This window comes from Rhincodon typus, chromosome 5, assembly GCF_021869965.1.
Source record: "Rhincodon typus isolate 14 chromosome 5, sRhiTyp1.1, whole genome shotgun sequence".
Taxonomy (NCBI): domain Eukaryota; kingdom Metazoa; phylum Chordata; class Chondrichthyes; order Orectolobiformes; family Rhincodontidae; genus Rhincodon; species Rhincodon typus.
Window position 1 is genome coordinate 50,407,921 of NC_063336.1, and position 15,014 is coordinate 50,422,934.

Consider the following 15,014-nt stretch of genomic DNA (forward strand, 5'->3'; position numbering starts at 1 on the left):
GCCTTCAGGGGCACGCTGATCTTCCTTCGTCTGGGAGTACATGATCTGTTTCTGGAGGCGTGAATTGGGCATTGGGATGACATTAGCCAGTTCATCGGAGTTGCTGGTGAATTACGGTGGTGATGATGCTGGCTATGTTGGCATCGTCCAAGATGCCGGTGTTAGTGCACTTGTCTTCCCAGGTGATCTACAGGATTTTTTATAGGGATCTCTGGTGGTGTTATTTCTAGTGCTTTAGATACTTAGTCCACGTTTCAGCTCCATAGCAGTGTGGGAAGGAAAAAAGATTTGTAGACCAGAAGTTTAGTCTGTAGGTCATGGGCTTCAAACACCTTTCTTTTGAGTTGCGTGTAGGCTCGACTGGTACGCTCAGGTGGTATTGTATTTCTGCATCAGTGTCGGCTTGGAGGAGAGAAGGCTGCCAAGGTATAGGAAGTGATCCACATTTTTAAGGAGATGGTTGTTGACCCTTATTTTTAGAGGGCTGGAGAAACTGGTGGGTGGTGGTTGATGGTGTACTAGAGTCTTTTCTTATTTTAAGGATAGGGCCTAAGTCCTTGTATGCCTTGGCAAAGAGATCCAAGATGCATTGCAGATCTTCCACAGTGTACTGTGATGGCCTTGTCATCTCCAAGGCAGAATTTGCCCTTGGCCTTTAACCTAGTAAGGTTGAACAACCCACTGTCCATATGGTAAAGGATTTGAATTCCTTTGGGCAGGTTTTGGCCAGTGAGATGGAGGCAATGAAGATGGTGAACAGGGTGGGTGCAGCCCTGCTTGACCCCCGTCTCCACGGTGAAAGATTCAGGCTCCAATCCCCAGTTGCTAAGCACTGTCGCAGATATGTCATCATGCAGCAGCCTCAGCTTCCTGATGAACTTATCGTGGCAGCCGTGTTGTGACAGTATCTGCCAGCAAGCCTGGTGGTTATCTGGGTCAAAGGATTTAGTTAGGTCGCTGAATGCCATGTAAAGCAGTTGTTTCTGTTCCTGACATTTTCCTTGTAGTTGACATGCTGTGAAGACCATGCCTGGTCTTTGTTTGGACAGGCAGAAGACACACGCTGATTCAGGGAGTATTTCCTCAGATGATGGGCAGAGTTCGATTGGCAAGGACCCGTGCAAGTACTTTGCCAGTGGTTGACAGAAGGGAGATGCCTCTGCAATTCCCACAGTCAGCCTTGTCACCCTTTTTGAATGTGGCCAGAATCAGAGCATCCCTGAGCTCTGAGGGGAGTTCTTCAAGATCAAAGCATGTATGTGTTCATGGAACTGTGGGCAACCGTCCTTTAGGATGTCTGCAGGAATACCATCAGGACCAGCAGCCTTGTCGTTTCTTAGGCTCCTTATGGCATCTTGTACTTTGGTCGCACTGGGAGGCTCTCCCGTGTCACCTTGCGAGAATCTCTGGAAGATTTGGTTGATGATTGACAAATTAGTATTGGTATTATGTTTGAGGAGTTCTTGGAAATGCTGTCTCCAGCTGCTGTTTATTGCCTCGTTGTCCTTGAGCAGTTTTTGTCTGTATTTAGAGAGCAGGAGGTTTAAACCATGGTAGCTTGGACTGTATACAGCCTTGGTGGTGCTGAAGAAGCCTCTTGTGTCACCAGCATTTGCCAGCTGCTGGATTTCCAAGGCCTTATCAGTACACCATTTGTTTTTGAGCTCCGTCACCCTCTTCTGGACATCAGCTTAGCTTTGGCATAGGCCCTTCTCTTGGCCTTGCAGTTGATGTCATTCTGCCAATCACAGAGGGCTGTCCTTTTCTTGGAGTTGAGCTGTTCAATTGCCATGTCATTCTCATCGAACCTGTCATGATGGTTTCTGGACTTGTTATTGCAGGTACTGAGAATGGTTGATTTTAGCAGATTCCAGTGTTCTCCTACATCCTCTGGGTATGCCTAAGGTAGGTTTTTAGCAAGTGAGGCCTGTAGATGTTGCGTAGTGACCATGCCATCCGGGGTCTCGAAGTTTAATCTTGTCCGGGTCTACTTTTTCTGAACTTGCCTCTTTCTGTGTTCTCTGGACATTGTGGAATGGATAAGGAGGTCACCTGGGCCGATCATAGCCCTGCTGGCATTCCCGTTCTGACACTTCCCGGAGCGAACAATAACATAATCAATAAGATGCCATTGTTTCGAGTGTGGATGCCTCCAAGATGCTTTGAATTTGTTTCTCTGATGGAAGAATGCACTTGTGATGGCGAGGTTGTACTCAGTGCATTTTGTGAGAAGAAGCACTCCATTGGAGTTGATGTTGCCAATACCTTCCCTTCCTACGATGCCATTCCAAAAGTTGTGGTCTCAACCAAGCCTGGCATTGAAGTCTCCAAAAAGAATGATCTTGTGCTCCTTGGAGATGCTTGACAACAGTGTGTGAAGGTTGGCATAGAAAGTCTCCTTTACTTCCTCCTCCGAGTCAAGTGTTAGGGCATAAGCACTCACAACTGTAGCCATCTGGTTGTTGGTGAGCATCAGGCGGAAGGTTGTGAATTGGTTGTTGATCCCCGCAGGAATAGACAACTGATGAACTGGTTCTTAATTGCAAATCCAACACCATGAATTCTGGGCTCATCAGTAGCTTTTCCTTTCCAGAAGAAAGTGTAAACTTTCACCTCCTTCAGTTGCCCTTTGTCTGCAAGGTGAGTTCTGGAAAAGAGCAGCAAAGTCCATCTGGCACCTCTTCAGTTCTCTTCCAGTTCTTCTCTCCGGTCAGTCACTGTTAGTTGGGTCCATCAGGGTGCTTACATTCCAGACTCCAAAGTTTATTATTTTTCTTTGTTTCTGACCGCATGTGGGTGATCCCTCTGGATGCGGAAATGCAGTCAGGAATTTTGAGGCAGTCTATTTTTTTAAGGGTACCTTTTCCAACGCCCTCCCATACTATACTGAGCAGGGTGGATCTAAACAGGCTGCTCAGTTGTGGGCACAGCTGCTGAAATGCTCTAAGTGCCTCATGCAGGAGAAAGATGACTGAATTTGACACCTGCCACCTAATGTGTCACCAGTTTGTGACCGGGGCTTCCAGATGTCACAGTCCTGCTCCCTCTGCCACTAGCTGATTGCCATAGGACCTTTGTGCAGGATGTAAGTAGGACAGATAATCAATTCAGCATCTAATATCTCCATAGATGCCTCTTATGATACTTTGGGATGTAGAATGTTCAGATCCCAAAGATTTCTCAATCTTCAGACGCTCTTAGGTCCTTTTCAAATCTTCCGCCCTCACCTTAAACCTATGCCCTCCAGTTTGGGAGGATGCCAGTGCATCACGTCTTTTTACACGGGAGTCTGGTGTACACACAGCCACCACACGAACCTTGGCAGATAGAGTTCAAAGGCCAGTGGCATGGATGCCAAGGCGACTGGTGGCCCTTCTCCGCTGCAGCCCTCATTCGCTTGCACAACTGTTGTGATGCTCTAACTTAGGTTCAGCTATCACCCTCCACCTGCTCCGCTGTTGAGGTCTTCATGGTCAGAAGTCCTTGCCCTGATGAAGGAGCAGCACTCCGAAAACTTGTAATTTCAAATAAACCTGTTGGACTATAACCTGGTATCATGTGACTTCTGACTGTTTTCACCCCAGTCCAACACTGGCACTTCTACATCATCAAGGTGCTTACCGTCATGAGTGATCTTGCCAGCAGCTATGCTCCAGATGGTTTAGCCCTTGGGTTCCTAGGTATGCAAATCCGCTCCAAAATCACAAGGGGGCGATCTTTGGAGAGAAGCCCACTCGGTATCAGTACCTAGATCAATAGCAAAAAGAAGGATTGGTGGTAGCCAATCTCCCCAGAGCATCTCAGACGGTTGTGGAAATGACTGCAATACATATTAACCCTCAGGACAAGTCTGTCAGACACACCAGCTGAAAATCTTTAGGGTGTTTGCTACTCATGAACCTGAGAGGACTATGTGCCCAGGTCACTTACTAGCCTCTCTGGTTTCCCAAAATACCACCAAGGATCTGTCACCACTGAGTCAAGTAACCTCTTATTGATAGGAGTAATTGCCCATTGGCCATGGACAACAGAAGTGACTTATTTCACTATCTTTTGTGTTTACAGGAAATATCAGCACTTAATACCCAGGAAAAAGTGAACAAGGGTGGGGATGGTGCTGGTGGGAGCTGGTGAGTGGGTGCAATGCTTGCCACCCTGTTGATGGTGTGCGAAGTACGGTGTTGAATTGAGTAGGTGCTACACTGCTGTGGGTTTTGCTCTCTTAGGCTGTTTCTCAGGATTTCTCCTTGTGTCTCCTAAAGCTGTGCTTCCCCCCACTGGCTCAGAAAAACAGCAGGAAATTGAGGAAACATATTGTATACAATAAGCATACAGTCCACCAGCACAATAATCTCAATTCTGTGGGTTCTGACTTCTGCATAGATAGTGGCTCTGGGTGAGGAGCATGGACCTAGTGAGCAGACGAGGTGACTGAGATAGAGGAATGCAGTTCCGCTGACACAGCCCTGTTCACCTGGCCACAGGCACTAAGCATCAGGTATCATAAGAAAACTGTCTGTAGCTGGAACAGCAGCAACAGATGCTCCTATATGGCTGAGCTCCCTGGTGTTTGTACACAGTATGCTAGGTGTGGTTTTCCAAGTTTCAAGACAATTGAAGCAAGACCTTGCTTCTCCTGTATGCAAATCCTCTTACAATAAATGTTAACATACCATTAACCTTCTTAACTGCTCACTGCACTTACATGTTAGCTGTCAATGATTTATTGATGAGGACACCCAAATGTATATTTATACTATGTATCTTACCGTTCAATCTCTTCATCATATCGGAAATACTCTGCACATCGGCTCCTCTAACCAAAGTGGATAACCTCAAATTTTTTCCACATTATGTTCCATCTGCGGTGTTCTTATCCATGCATAAAGTCAATCCAAATCCTCTTGGAACTCACTTTGCATCTTCCTCAAAGCATACCTTCCCACCTTCCTGTGACCTTGGAAATATTACATTCGGTCCCCACATTCAAATTTCTGATATATATTTAGAACAACTAGGGCTCAAATACTGACCCTTGCAGTACCCCACTAGTCACATGCTGCCAATGCAAGAATGGCCAATTTATACCTACACTCTGTTTTCTGCATCTTAGCCAATCCATAGTCCATGCTAATACATTACCTCTTATACCTTATGCATTAATTTTGCTTACTTACCTCTTGTGGGGGCATTTATCAAAGGCCTTCCTAAAATCTAGATATACTACTTTGAAAAACTCTCTTTTATTAATTTTGTTAGTAGCATTTTTAGAAAAAACTCTATCAGTTTCATCAAACATGACTTCCTATTCACAAATCCATGCTGGCTATGCCCAATTAGATCATTATTATCCAAGTGTCCATTTCTCACATTCTTTATAATAAATTCTAATAGTTTCCCTACTACTGGTGTAAAGTTGCAGTTCTCTGTCTTCTTTCTCTCCCATCATAAATAATTTGCTAACTACAAACTGCAAAAAGAATTCCAGAATGTATAGAATTTTGCAAGATAATCACTTCAGCATCTAATATCTCCATAGAGCCTCTTACAGTATTTTAGAATGTAGAATGTGAGATCCCAGTGATTTATCAACTTTCAGCCCCTCTAATTTATCATAGTTATTAATACTAATTTCCCTCAGTTTATTATTCTCCCTATTCCCTTGAATTTTCTCTTCTGGGAGATTTCTTGGATTTCTCAGTGAAGACTGACAGAAAATAAACATTTAGCTGTTTGCCATATCCCTATTCTGCTTACAATAGACTCACATTTGTCTTAGAGAAATATGCCAGACAAAGGGATTGGGAATTCACTTTCTCTGTTTAGAACAGTTACAACCACTGATGGATACTTTTACCACATTTGTTTATCACATTGCCAGTAGGGGGTGCCATTGCAGTGAACTGGAACAAAACAGCTGATATGGCTGAGATTTTTCCATTGTCTTAGTCTATTTAAATGTCAGCCCTTGATAGCAATAATCCTTGATTTTAATTGATATTAAAGTCCTAAAACAAATGCCAACACATTTCAAGGATGCTTGAATGTTTTTAGAACACAGCAATATGAAATTTTCACCAGGTGATACTACCCAGAACTTGTTGATAACTCCTACGTTAAAATGACCCAATGAGCCCAAAATTTATTCCAGCTAATTTGCACCCTCCATTTTCTATCAGGATAACCTTTCATAAAATAATATCATCTCTCCCCAGTCAACTTATGATTTCCCAAGAGTTGATTAATATTAACTGTATTGAGAACATAACTTTTCAATCTTTCTGCTACTGATTTCAAACCCATGGTCCCTTCATCCTTTTCAAATAATAGGGCAGCGCTTTGAATCTTCCAATATTTCAATATTATTTTTCATTCTCGTAAAATTTTGGAGATAACAGCTTTTTTTTCAGTGACTTAACTGAAGATCTTGGTTGATGTCACGTTTGCTCCTCACCCTGAAATATTTATCTTAATTTATTGATTTATGTGACAGTGGAAGAGGGAAAGGATTAATTCAATTCCTCTGAACTGGCCTATGAAACCATTCATTAGTATCCACCCCTATCAACGGTTCAAAATAAAAGCTTACTGCCACATTCTCAAGGCAGCTGGGTGAGACAATAAATAGATATGCATGCAAAGAATGAAAATAAAAGCCTTACTAACTTAGAATTAGAATTAGCATTATTGTCCCATGTACTCAAATGAGTACAGTGAAAAGTTTCCAAGTTGCCACTTATGGCACCATCTTAGGTATAGACACCTAGGCACAGATTCTTAAGTATAAATTCTTAGGGGAAAATAATTAGAAAAGCAGAGAAATAAAAGTTCAGAATAACAGTCCTTCCAATACAGCCCATGCCGGTATCTGGCCTCCAGACTACATCGGGTCTCACCTCAAGGCCAGAAGTCCACATTGAGGCCATGCTGGGCCGGGACACCACCATGTCAGGTCTGTGCTGAGACTGAGAGTTCACGACAGCACCGAGAAGAAAGAAGGAAAAGAAAACACAAAAGGGAAATAAAGGACAGTAACTGAGGGAGGAGACAAGCTCCATCTGGAGAGTCCTATTTCGCCACCATGTTGAAAGGAAGAGCCCACCATCTTGAAAGAAAGAATTTTGTTCACTCAAAAGGCTCCTGTGCATCCTATTTCCATCACAAATTATTATTCCTTCAGCAATTGCATCTTATCTATATAATCTACTACTGTATGGCTTTTATTACTTTTTAAACTATTCTCAAACATATCATCATTATTACATCTATCAAAACCTGTTTTTTTTTCATGAACATTATTTACCATCATTATTTTTGTGGATTGCTTTTGGTCTGTTCAATTATCCTCTGAAACACTTTCCATCCATTCGTCTTTGCCCTCCTTAAACATTAAAATGGAAATGTTCTGCTCTTATATAGTTGAAGGAAATGCATGCTCACTGACAGACAGTGTTCATTGGAAATTTGGACACATGATGAGTTTTATACACTGAATTCCATATGTCAAATTACTTTCAGAAATTGGCAAATGTTCTATTGTAAAGTAGAAGCATCAGTTTTCATGCTTCCTCATCCAGAAAACAACTGCCATTAGGCTGAATTCAGCTCTTGGATTTTTTTTAGTCAACCTGTCTGGATGTGCTATTCCTCACCTCTGGAGCAAATGGAACTTGAACCAGGGCCTTCTGGCTCCAAGGTAGGGAGACTACCAGTGCACCACAAGAGCCCCCTAAAAGTTTATTTCTGTCTACCCATTTACACACCTCTGGAATGGGTGAGACTTGAACCTGAGCCTCCTTAATCAGAGGTGGGGACACCACCATTGCCTACAATTCAGCTTTTTTTTTAATATATCCAGAGGTACTCTTATACACAACTGAACAGGTTTGCTCCCATTACCAAATCACCCATGGCATTATTTTCATTTATTAACTACCACCGGTAAATCACTCATGTTTCCAATGCAGCTGTTATTTAACCAACTTTTCCTAATCAACCTGTTCAGAAATATTATTACACACCTCTGGAGTAGGTGAAAGTAAAACCCAAGCCTCTTGGTCTAGGGGTAGGGACATTACTTCTGCACCACAAGAGGGCTCTGAATTCAGCTCTTCACTAAAACAAGTCCAATGAGCATCATCTACTCTCAATCAACTCTGGAAGTGATCTGTTTAAGCCTTAAAGGGACCTCCATTTCTAAATCCAAAATGCTATTGTTTTGGAACCATTTTTGGAAGTAATGTTTATTTATACTGAATATTAATAGTATGTTTACAACAGGACAAATACAATAATCTGTTATTGATGCCAAGTCATTGAAGATTGAAACTTTTAGAGGGCTTCATTCAACTGAATAGAAACAAAAGTGGAATGGAAGCAGTAAAAGGTTCTGTCATGACTGTCTCAGTATCTCAGAGAATCATGTGCAAAGCAAATGGAGAGATGTTGGATCATCTTATATCAAGTCCATTCCTTTCCTGTACTTGAAGCAACGTCTGTAGTAAATGCCAGAAATAGTAATGCAGTTACAGTACTAAACTGCAATGTGGAAGTTCAGATTAATGATCCGTAAAACACAAGTTTGAATCTCACTGTGGAAACTTGAGAATTTGATTCAGTTTTAAAAATATTTTGTTGAAGATATTGACTTTTCATGAAAAACCAAATGGTTTACTAAAGTTCTTTTCTGAATGAGAATCTGCCATTCGTACCTGGTATGGTTTAAATATGACTTCAGTCCCATGCATAAGTAGTTTATTTGGCTGATGCGGTTGCCTTCGAAAATGACCCAGCAAACCACTCAATTGTCTCTCTAGAAATGGATCGTAAAAGCCGATTGTGTTAGCAATGCCTCGATCCCAAGATTGAAAACAGATTCAATTTACTTAAAAGAAATGATCTCAAAAACCCATGCAAGGTTGGTTCTCTATATGTGTCAGAAGTGTTGTAGTGTAGTCCCGCCCGAGTTGCAGTGCGATCACATTAGTGGACTATATCAAAAACCTGCCATTTGCAATAGTCGGCTATGATGCAACAACTGTTACAAATTTGACATTCTCTGACTCTTGACCACTGCTCGCTTCAGCCCTCTGCCATCTGATGTCATTTAGTTCAGTTTGTACTTGCTCTATTCTATAATATATAAAACCTACAGAACATTGAATATGATGAAAGAAAATTAATATGGTTAGTTAAACTTCAGGTATTATTACAAAAAAAAATTATTTGATAAACTCTTTAATCAATATAAGTCAAGTTAAGGGAGAGCTAGTATAGGCATCATTAACACATACATTCATTAGAAAAGGGAATCGTGCCAGAGAACTAATAGTAATTCCTAATTGTCATATGAGAAAAGAGGAAGATAAAATAAATGCAAGAAATCATGGATTGGTTAGCTGAATATCTGTAGTTGGGAAAATAGTGCAAATATGATCAAATATGCAATAGAAGAGTATCAAGATATCAAAAGTATAAGGAAGAATGATTAGCATAGATTTCAAAAGCAAAGTTGTACAGTTATAGAATTTTACAGCATAGAAGAGGCCCTTAACCCATTGAATCTGTAATGATCTACCAACATTAATCCCACTTTTCAATACTTAGCCCACAGCATTGAACGTTATGACATTACAAGTGCTCATCATGGACTTTTTAAATGTTGTGAGGTTTCCTGCCTCTACTACCCTCCCAGGCAGTCCACTCCATATTCCCACCACCCCCTGGGTGAAAACATTTTTCCTCAAATTCTGTCTAAATTTCCTGCCCTTCACCTTAAAATGATGGCCCTTTGTTATTGACCCTTCAACTAAGGGGAACAGCTGGTTGCTATCCAACCTTTCCATGCCCCTCGTAATCTTATAGACCTTAATCAGGATACCCTCTGCCTCCTCTGCTATAAAGAAAACAACATGAGCCTCTCCAGCCTCTCTTCATAATTGAAATGCTCCAACCCAGGCAATATCCTGCTGACTCTCCCCTATTATTCATTCAGGCCTCCATTGATTTGCCCCCTTTGTACTTGCTAAACACCTTTCTTGTTACAGAGAAGGGGAAAGCCAAACCCCTCTGATAATTAAACCAAAACACAAGCCCTAATCCTTTATGACGGGAGTAAGGGTTCCCTTCTAATAATTAAATCCGAAACACCCAGAGAAGCTGACCTCACCCCTCGTAATCTGTTAAAGGTGTGGTTAGAGGAAAGAAAATCCCTGATCTCAACTTTATAAGTAGCAAGTAACAATTTATTTATTTTGACCCTAATAATGAACACATTAACAGAATTACCAACAAACTGAACAATTCCCCCCTAAATACTAATTATTCCCTAACTGAGCTAAATTTGACTAGAATGCTGTTCAAATAAACACAAGTCCTATTTATATAAACCCAATTAAAAGACAACAATAAATTAAAACTTAATCTCTCCAAATTTGCACAGACTGTGTCTTCTGGAACGCTCTGCCTTCTCCATTACACCACAAATGCTTTTCTTCTGCTGATTCTGCTTTCAGGGATTTTTTTCTATAATTCTTTCAGTGAGGACTTTGAGCTAAAATGCTGTGGTACCTTTCTCAGATAGATGATGCTTTCTTAGAGAGCTTAGTAGTTTCTTGTGAGAGCTCAGGGCTCATTTCTGAGATGACGGGCTTGCTTTTCCCTCAGATGACAGTTCTCACCCCGATTTTCAAAAACCCTTGTCTCATATACCCCCCAATGATACATCAATTTCTTATAATATGGTTGGTTACAGGTTGTCAAAACCATCAGTTTTAAACTCAATTGGTTTTCTGTATCTCGGTGCTTGGTTTAAATTCTTGGCTAAATTCAAACTTGTCTTGATACCAAAACAAAACTGCTGTTTGCCTGCCAACTGTAAGGCCCTTTGATATACTTGTTTCAATTTTAGGGCTGTCTGTACAGTACTTGTAAACTTCCAAGCACAGTCAAAGTACAATCTCTTAAAGGCACCATGCACTACATTTCCCCACTATCATTTCCACCAACAAATTCTACCTTCCAATTCATGAATACTCTACACGACTTTGTAATACTCTTTTTCCTTCTTATCCAATTTGGGATAGTCCTGGATATTTAAGTACCTCTGGGTTTGATGCTTCTACATTTCACCCTAAAGATAACATGTTGGATCTATAGTCTCCCCATTTCCTATTTGAACATCTCCTACTGTTCTGCTGTAGATTTTCTCAGTCCTCTTTGACCAGATCCTGCCTTATTTTAATAAAATCTGCATGTTTCCAATCCAAAACCCTTCTTTGCAGACCATCTTGTACCTTTTCCATAACAAACTTAAATTGCAAGGTGTTGATAGTCACTATCATTAAAACGCTCTCCCACTTCCTCCTGAACACATATCCTGTTTCGCTTCCCAAAATTAGACTGAGCACTGCACCATTCCTTGTTGAACCTTCTATGTGTAGACATTAAAAGCTGTCCTGAATACATTTCAAGAAATCTGCCTCCTCTAAACCTTTTACACTATTAGTATCCCAATTAATGTTGGGGAAGTAGAATTCCCCAATGATAATTACTTATTTTTATTATCATTATAACACACCTCATTGAATTGTCTACATACCTGCTCCTCTACCATCCACTGACTGTTTGAGAGTCCATAAATACACTCCAAGTAACGTGATTGCCCCTTTTTATTCCTAAGCTTTATCCAGAAAATCTCATTTGAAGAGGTTTTCAAGATATCATCCCTTCTTACAGCCGTAACCGACTCCCTAATCAATAATGCAATACCACCTTCTCTTTTACACCCTCCCCTGTCTCACCTTAAGATCCTATTCCGTGAAATGTTGAGTTGCTGGTCCTGACATTCCCTCAATCATGTCTCTGTTATGATAATATCACAATTCCAGAAATTAATCCACCCTTAACTCATCTGTCTTAGCTATAACACTACTAGAATAAAAGTGGAGATATCCAGCCTCGTCTTACTCCATTGAATCTCAACGTGACTGAACTGTCTGTGTCTTGGCTCCTTTACAATATTGTGGTACTAACACCCCTTCTTAAATAGTTTAAACCCCTCCCAACAGGATTAGCAAACCTACCAGCAAGAATGTCAATCCCACTTTGGCTCAGGTGTAGACTGTCCCATTTGTACAGATTCCACTTTCCCCGAAAACCATCCCAGTAATCCGGGAATCTAAAATCTTCCTTCATGCACCAACTATTGAACCATGCCTTCATCTGCCCTATTCTCTCACTACTATGTGACAACAGAGTAATCCAGAGATTACAGTCTTAGAGGTCCTGCTTTTTACTCTACTGCCTAACTCCCTGAAATCTTGATGCAAGACCTTATCTCTCATTCTGCCTATTTCATTGGTACCAGCTTGTACCATGATCTCTGACCTACCACCCTCCCCCTCACTGTCAAGTCACCTACCTCAATTTCCCTTGGACTCTTGCTCTTCTCCACCTTGTGCAGCACAGCCACTCGTAATGCTGTGAATTTTGCCCCTGCTGCATTCCCCAGTGGAACTCCCGCTGTAATCATTTTCCAACACGGAAAAACAGTTATTGAGTGGGATGCCCTCCGGGACTTTCCTGTCTGCCTGTCTGGCACCTTTCCTCTGCCAGGTAGTCACTCATTCCTCCTTTGCCTGCAACTCCTTAGTCTACAGCATGACCACCTCAGAAAACACTTTCCAAGTAGCCTTCAGCCTTGTAGACATATCTCAGTGCCTCTGGCTAATGCTCAAATTCTAAGACTGTTTGAACTGACAGCACCCAGATGTGTCACCCAGACCCCCAGAAGCGTTTAGGAATTCCCACATGCTGCAGATGGTACAACACACTGGTTTGAGCTCCGCTGCCATGTTCAACTAAATTTAAAGAACCTTACATTTAAGACTGCTGGAAATAAAAACTAAACTCTCTCCCGAAAGTTAGTAAAAGTAATATTCACACCAAACAAATGCCAGGCATTGACCATCTTTAATAAAACACAATCTGACCATTGCCCTTTGACATTCAATAGCATTGCTATCACTGAATTCCCCCTCTATCAACATTCTGGGGGGGCGGGGTTACCATTGACTAGAAATTCAGTTGGACTGACCATATTAATATTGTGGCTACAACAGCAAGTTAGAGGCTATGGATATTGCAGCGAGTAACTCACCTCCTGACTCCCCAAAGCCTATCCATCATCTACAAGGCACAAGTCAGGAGTGTGATGGAATACTCCCCCCTTGCCTGTATGGGTGCAGCTCCAACAACACTCAAGAAGCTTGCCATAATCTAGACAACACCTTCCAATCTCATAAACATTTCCAAATAGAAGGACAAGGGCAGCAGATGCTCCCACCCACATACAAGCTCCCCTCCAAGCCACTTACCATCCTGACTTGGAAATATAATGCAACTCCTTTACTGTCATTGAGTCAAATTCACTCCTGGAATTTTTAATAGTATTGAGGATTTACATACAACACATGGACTGTAACAGTTTAAGAAGGCAGCTCACAACTACCTTCTCATGAGCTATTGGGGCAGGAAATAAATGCTGGCCAGCCAGCGATGCCCATGTCCCACGAATGAAATAATCGGAGATTCTTCCCCTGTACTCCCTACATGAAAAAGCTAAAAAGAAAACTTGATAATTAAGGGGCCGTAGTACACATGCAATATATTTAAATTTTCAAAAGCTTCTGAAAACTACCAAATCACATAGTATACTCAAGACTAGACTAAAGTTAGAGTGTGTTGAATTAGGATACTGATAGCAGGAAAACTGGCCACACAGAAATAAACAAAAAGCAGGAATTAGGGGTGGTGACTCAGATTGGTGAGAAGTCGGAAGTATTATTCACCAGAATTAAAGCTGGGCGAACATTTTTTAAACAATTTCCATTAATGATATGATGTAATGTGTGTGATGTTTATGTACTTGAATTTCATTTATTTCAATTTTCAAGTTTTGAACTAGTGGCATTTGAGGTTTCTGTGTGCCTCAAGGGCTTGAATAATTAATTCGTAAGCATTTTTGTAGCCAGCGTGATTTTTTAATAAAAAGATAGTAACGGAGAGAGACTTCCTGGAGCATAATGGGGTTTTGTTTACATTGGGAGAATTTTTAAGCAAACAAATAAAGAGTGTAGTGCATTAGATTTTAGATAGAAGATTCTGTTTTTTGTTATGATAGAGTGCTTTGGGAAACACCCTTAGCTTGAGAAAAAAAGGTTTTATTTTCAGGCTGGAGCAACTTTTTAGAAATCTTGGCTGAAGCTGGATGTGTGCAATATTTGTTCCTGAGAAAAATAAGTCATTTTCAAACTGATAAGAAATAGTCTACCTTATGTAAGGAGTTTAGTTTAAAATTCTGAGACCAGAAGTATTTGGTTATAACCCTAAAGGACTTATTTGAAGGTGAGAAAATCTCTGCTCAGTTATATGAAGAGCTCAGGAATATGCTATCAGATTCTCAGAAAGAGAAATTCTTACAACAGTTAGACCCTAATACCATCAGGCTATAAGGTGTAGGAACAGTAGTAGTCCATTCAGCCCATCGAGTCTGCTCCATCATTCAGTGAGAACATGGCCCTGTAGATGTGAAAGAGAAGGAAATTCTCTCTAGTGTGAGTACTGTAAAGGAGTGTTGTTGAGGTTAATGGGATTGTGTTTTACCATGTGTTTCAAAACCTTTACATTTCTATCATATGCAAATAGTTTAGCATTTTCTATTTTCATTTTTCGCATGAGAAGATTCTGTTTTATTATTAAACATGAATCTGCAGCATTGCTTGTTTGTGTTCCAGTGAAGACTACTTTGTAAAAACCAAAAAGTAATGATCTACCCAGCCAGATTTTAACCCAGGATTGGATTTGTTCAGAAATAACATCATCTCAGATCATAATAATGACTTGAACCCATGAATTGAAAGTAGAACTTGCAGATAACATCAAATTGAGAGGTATTGTTAAAATAAGAATGCAACAAAATACAAGAAGAGGTCATTAAATTTGAGAATGGGGAT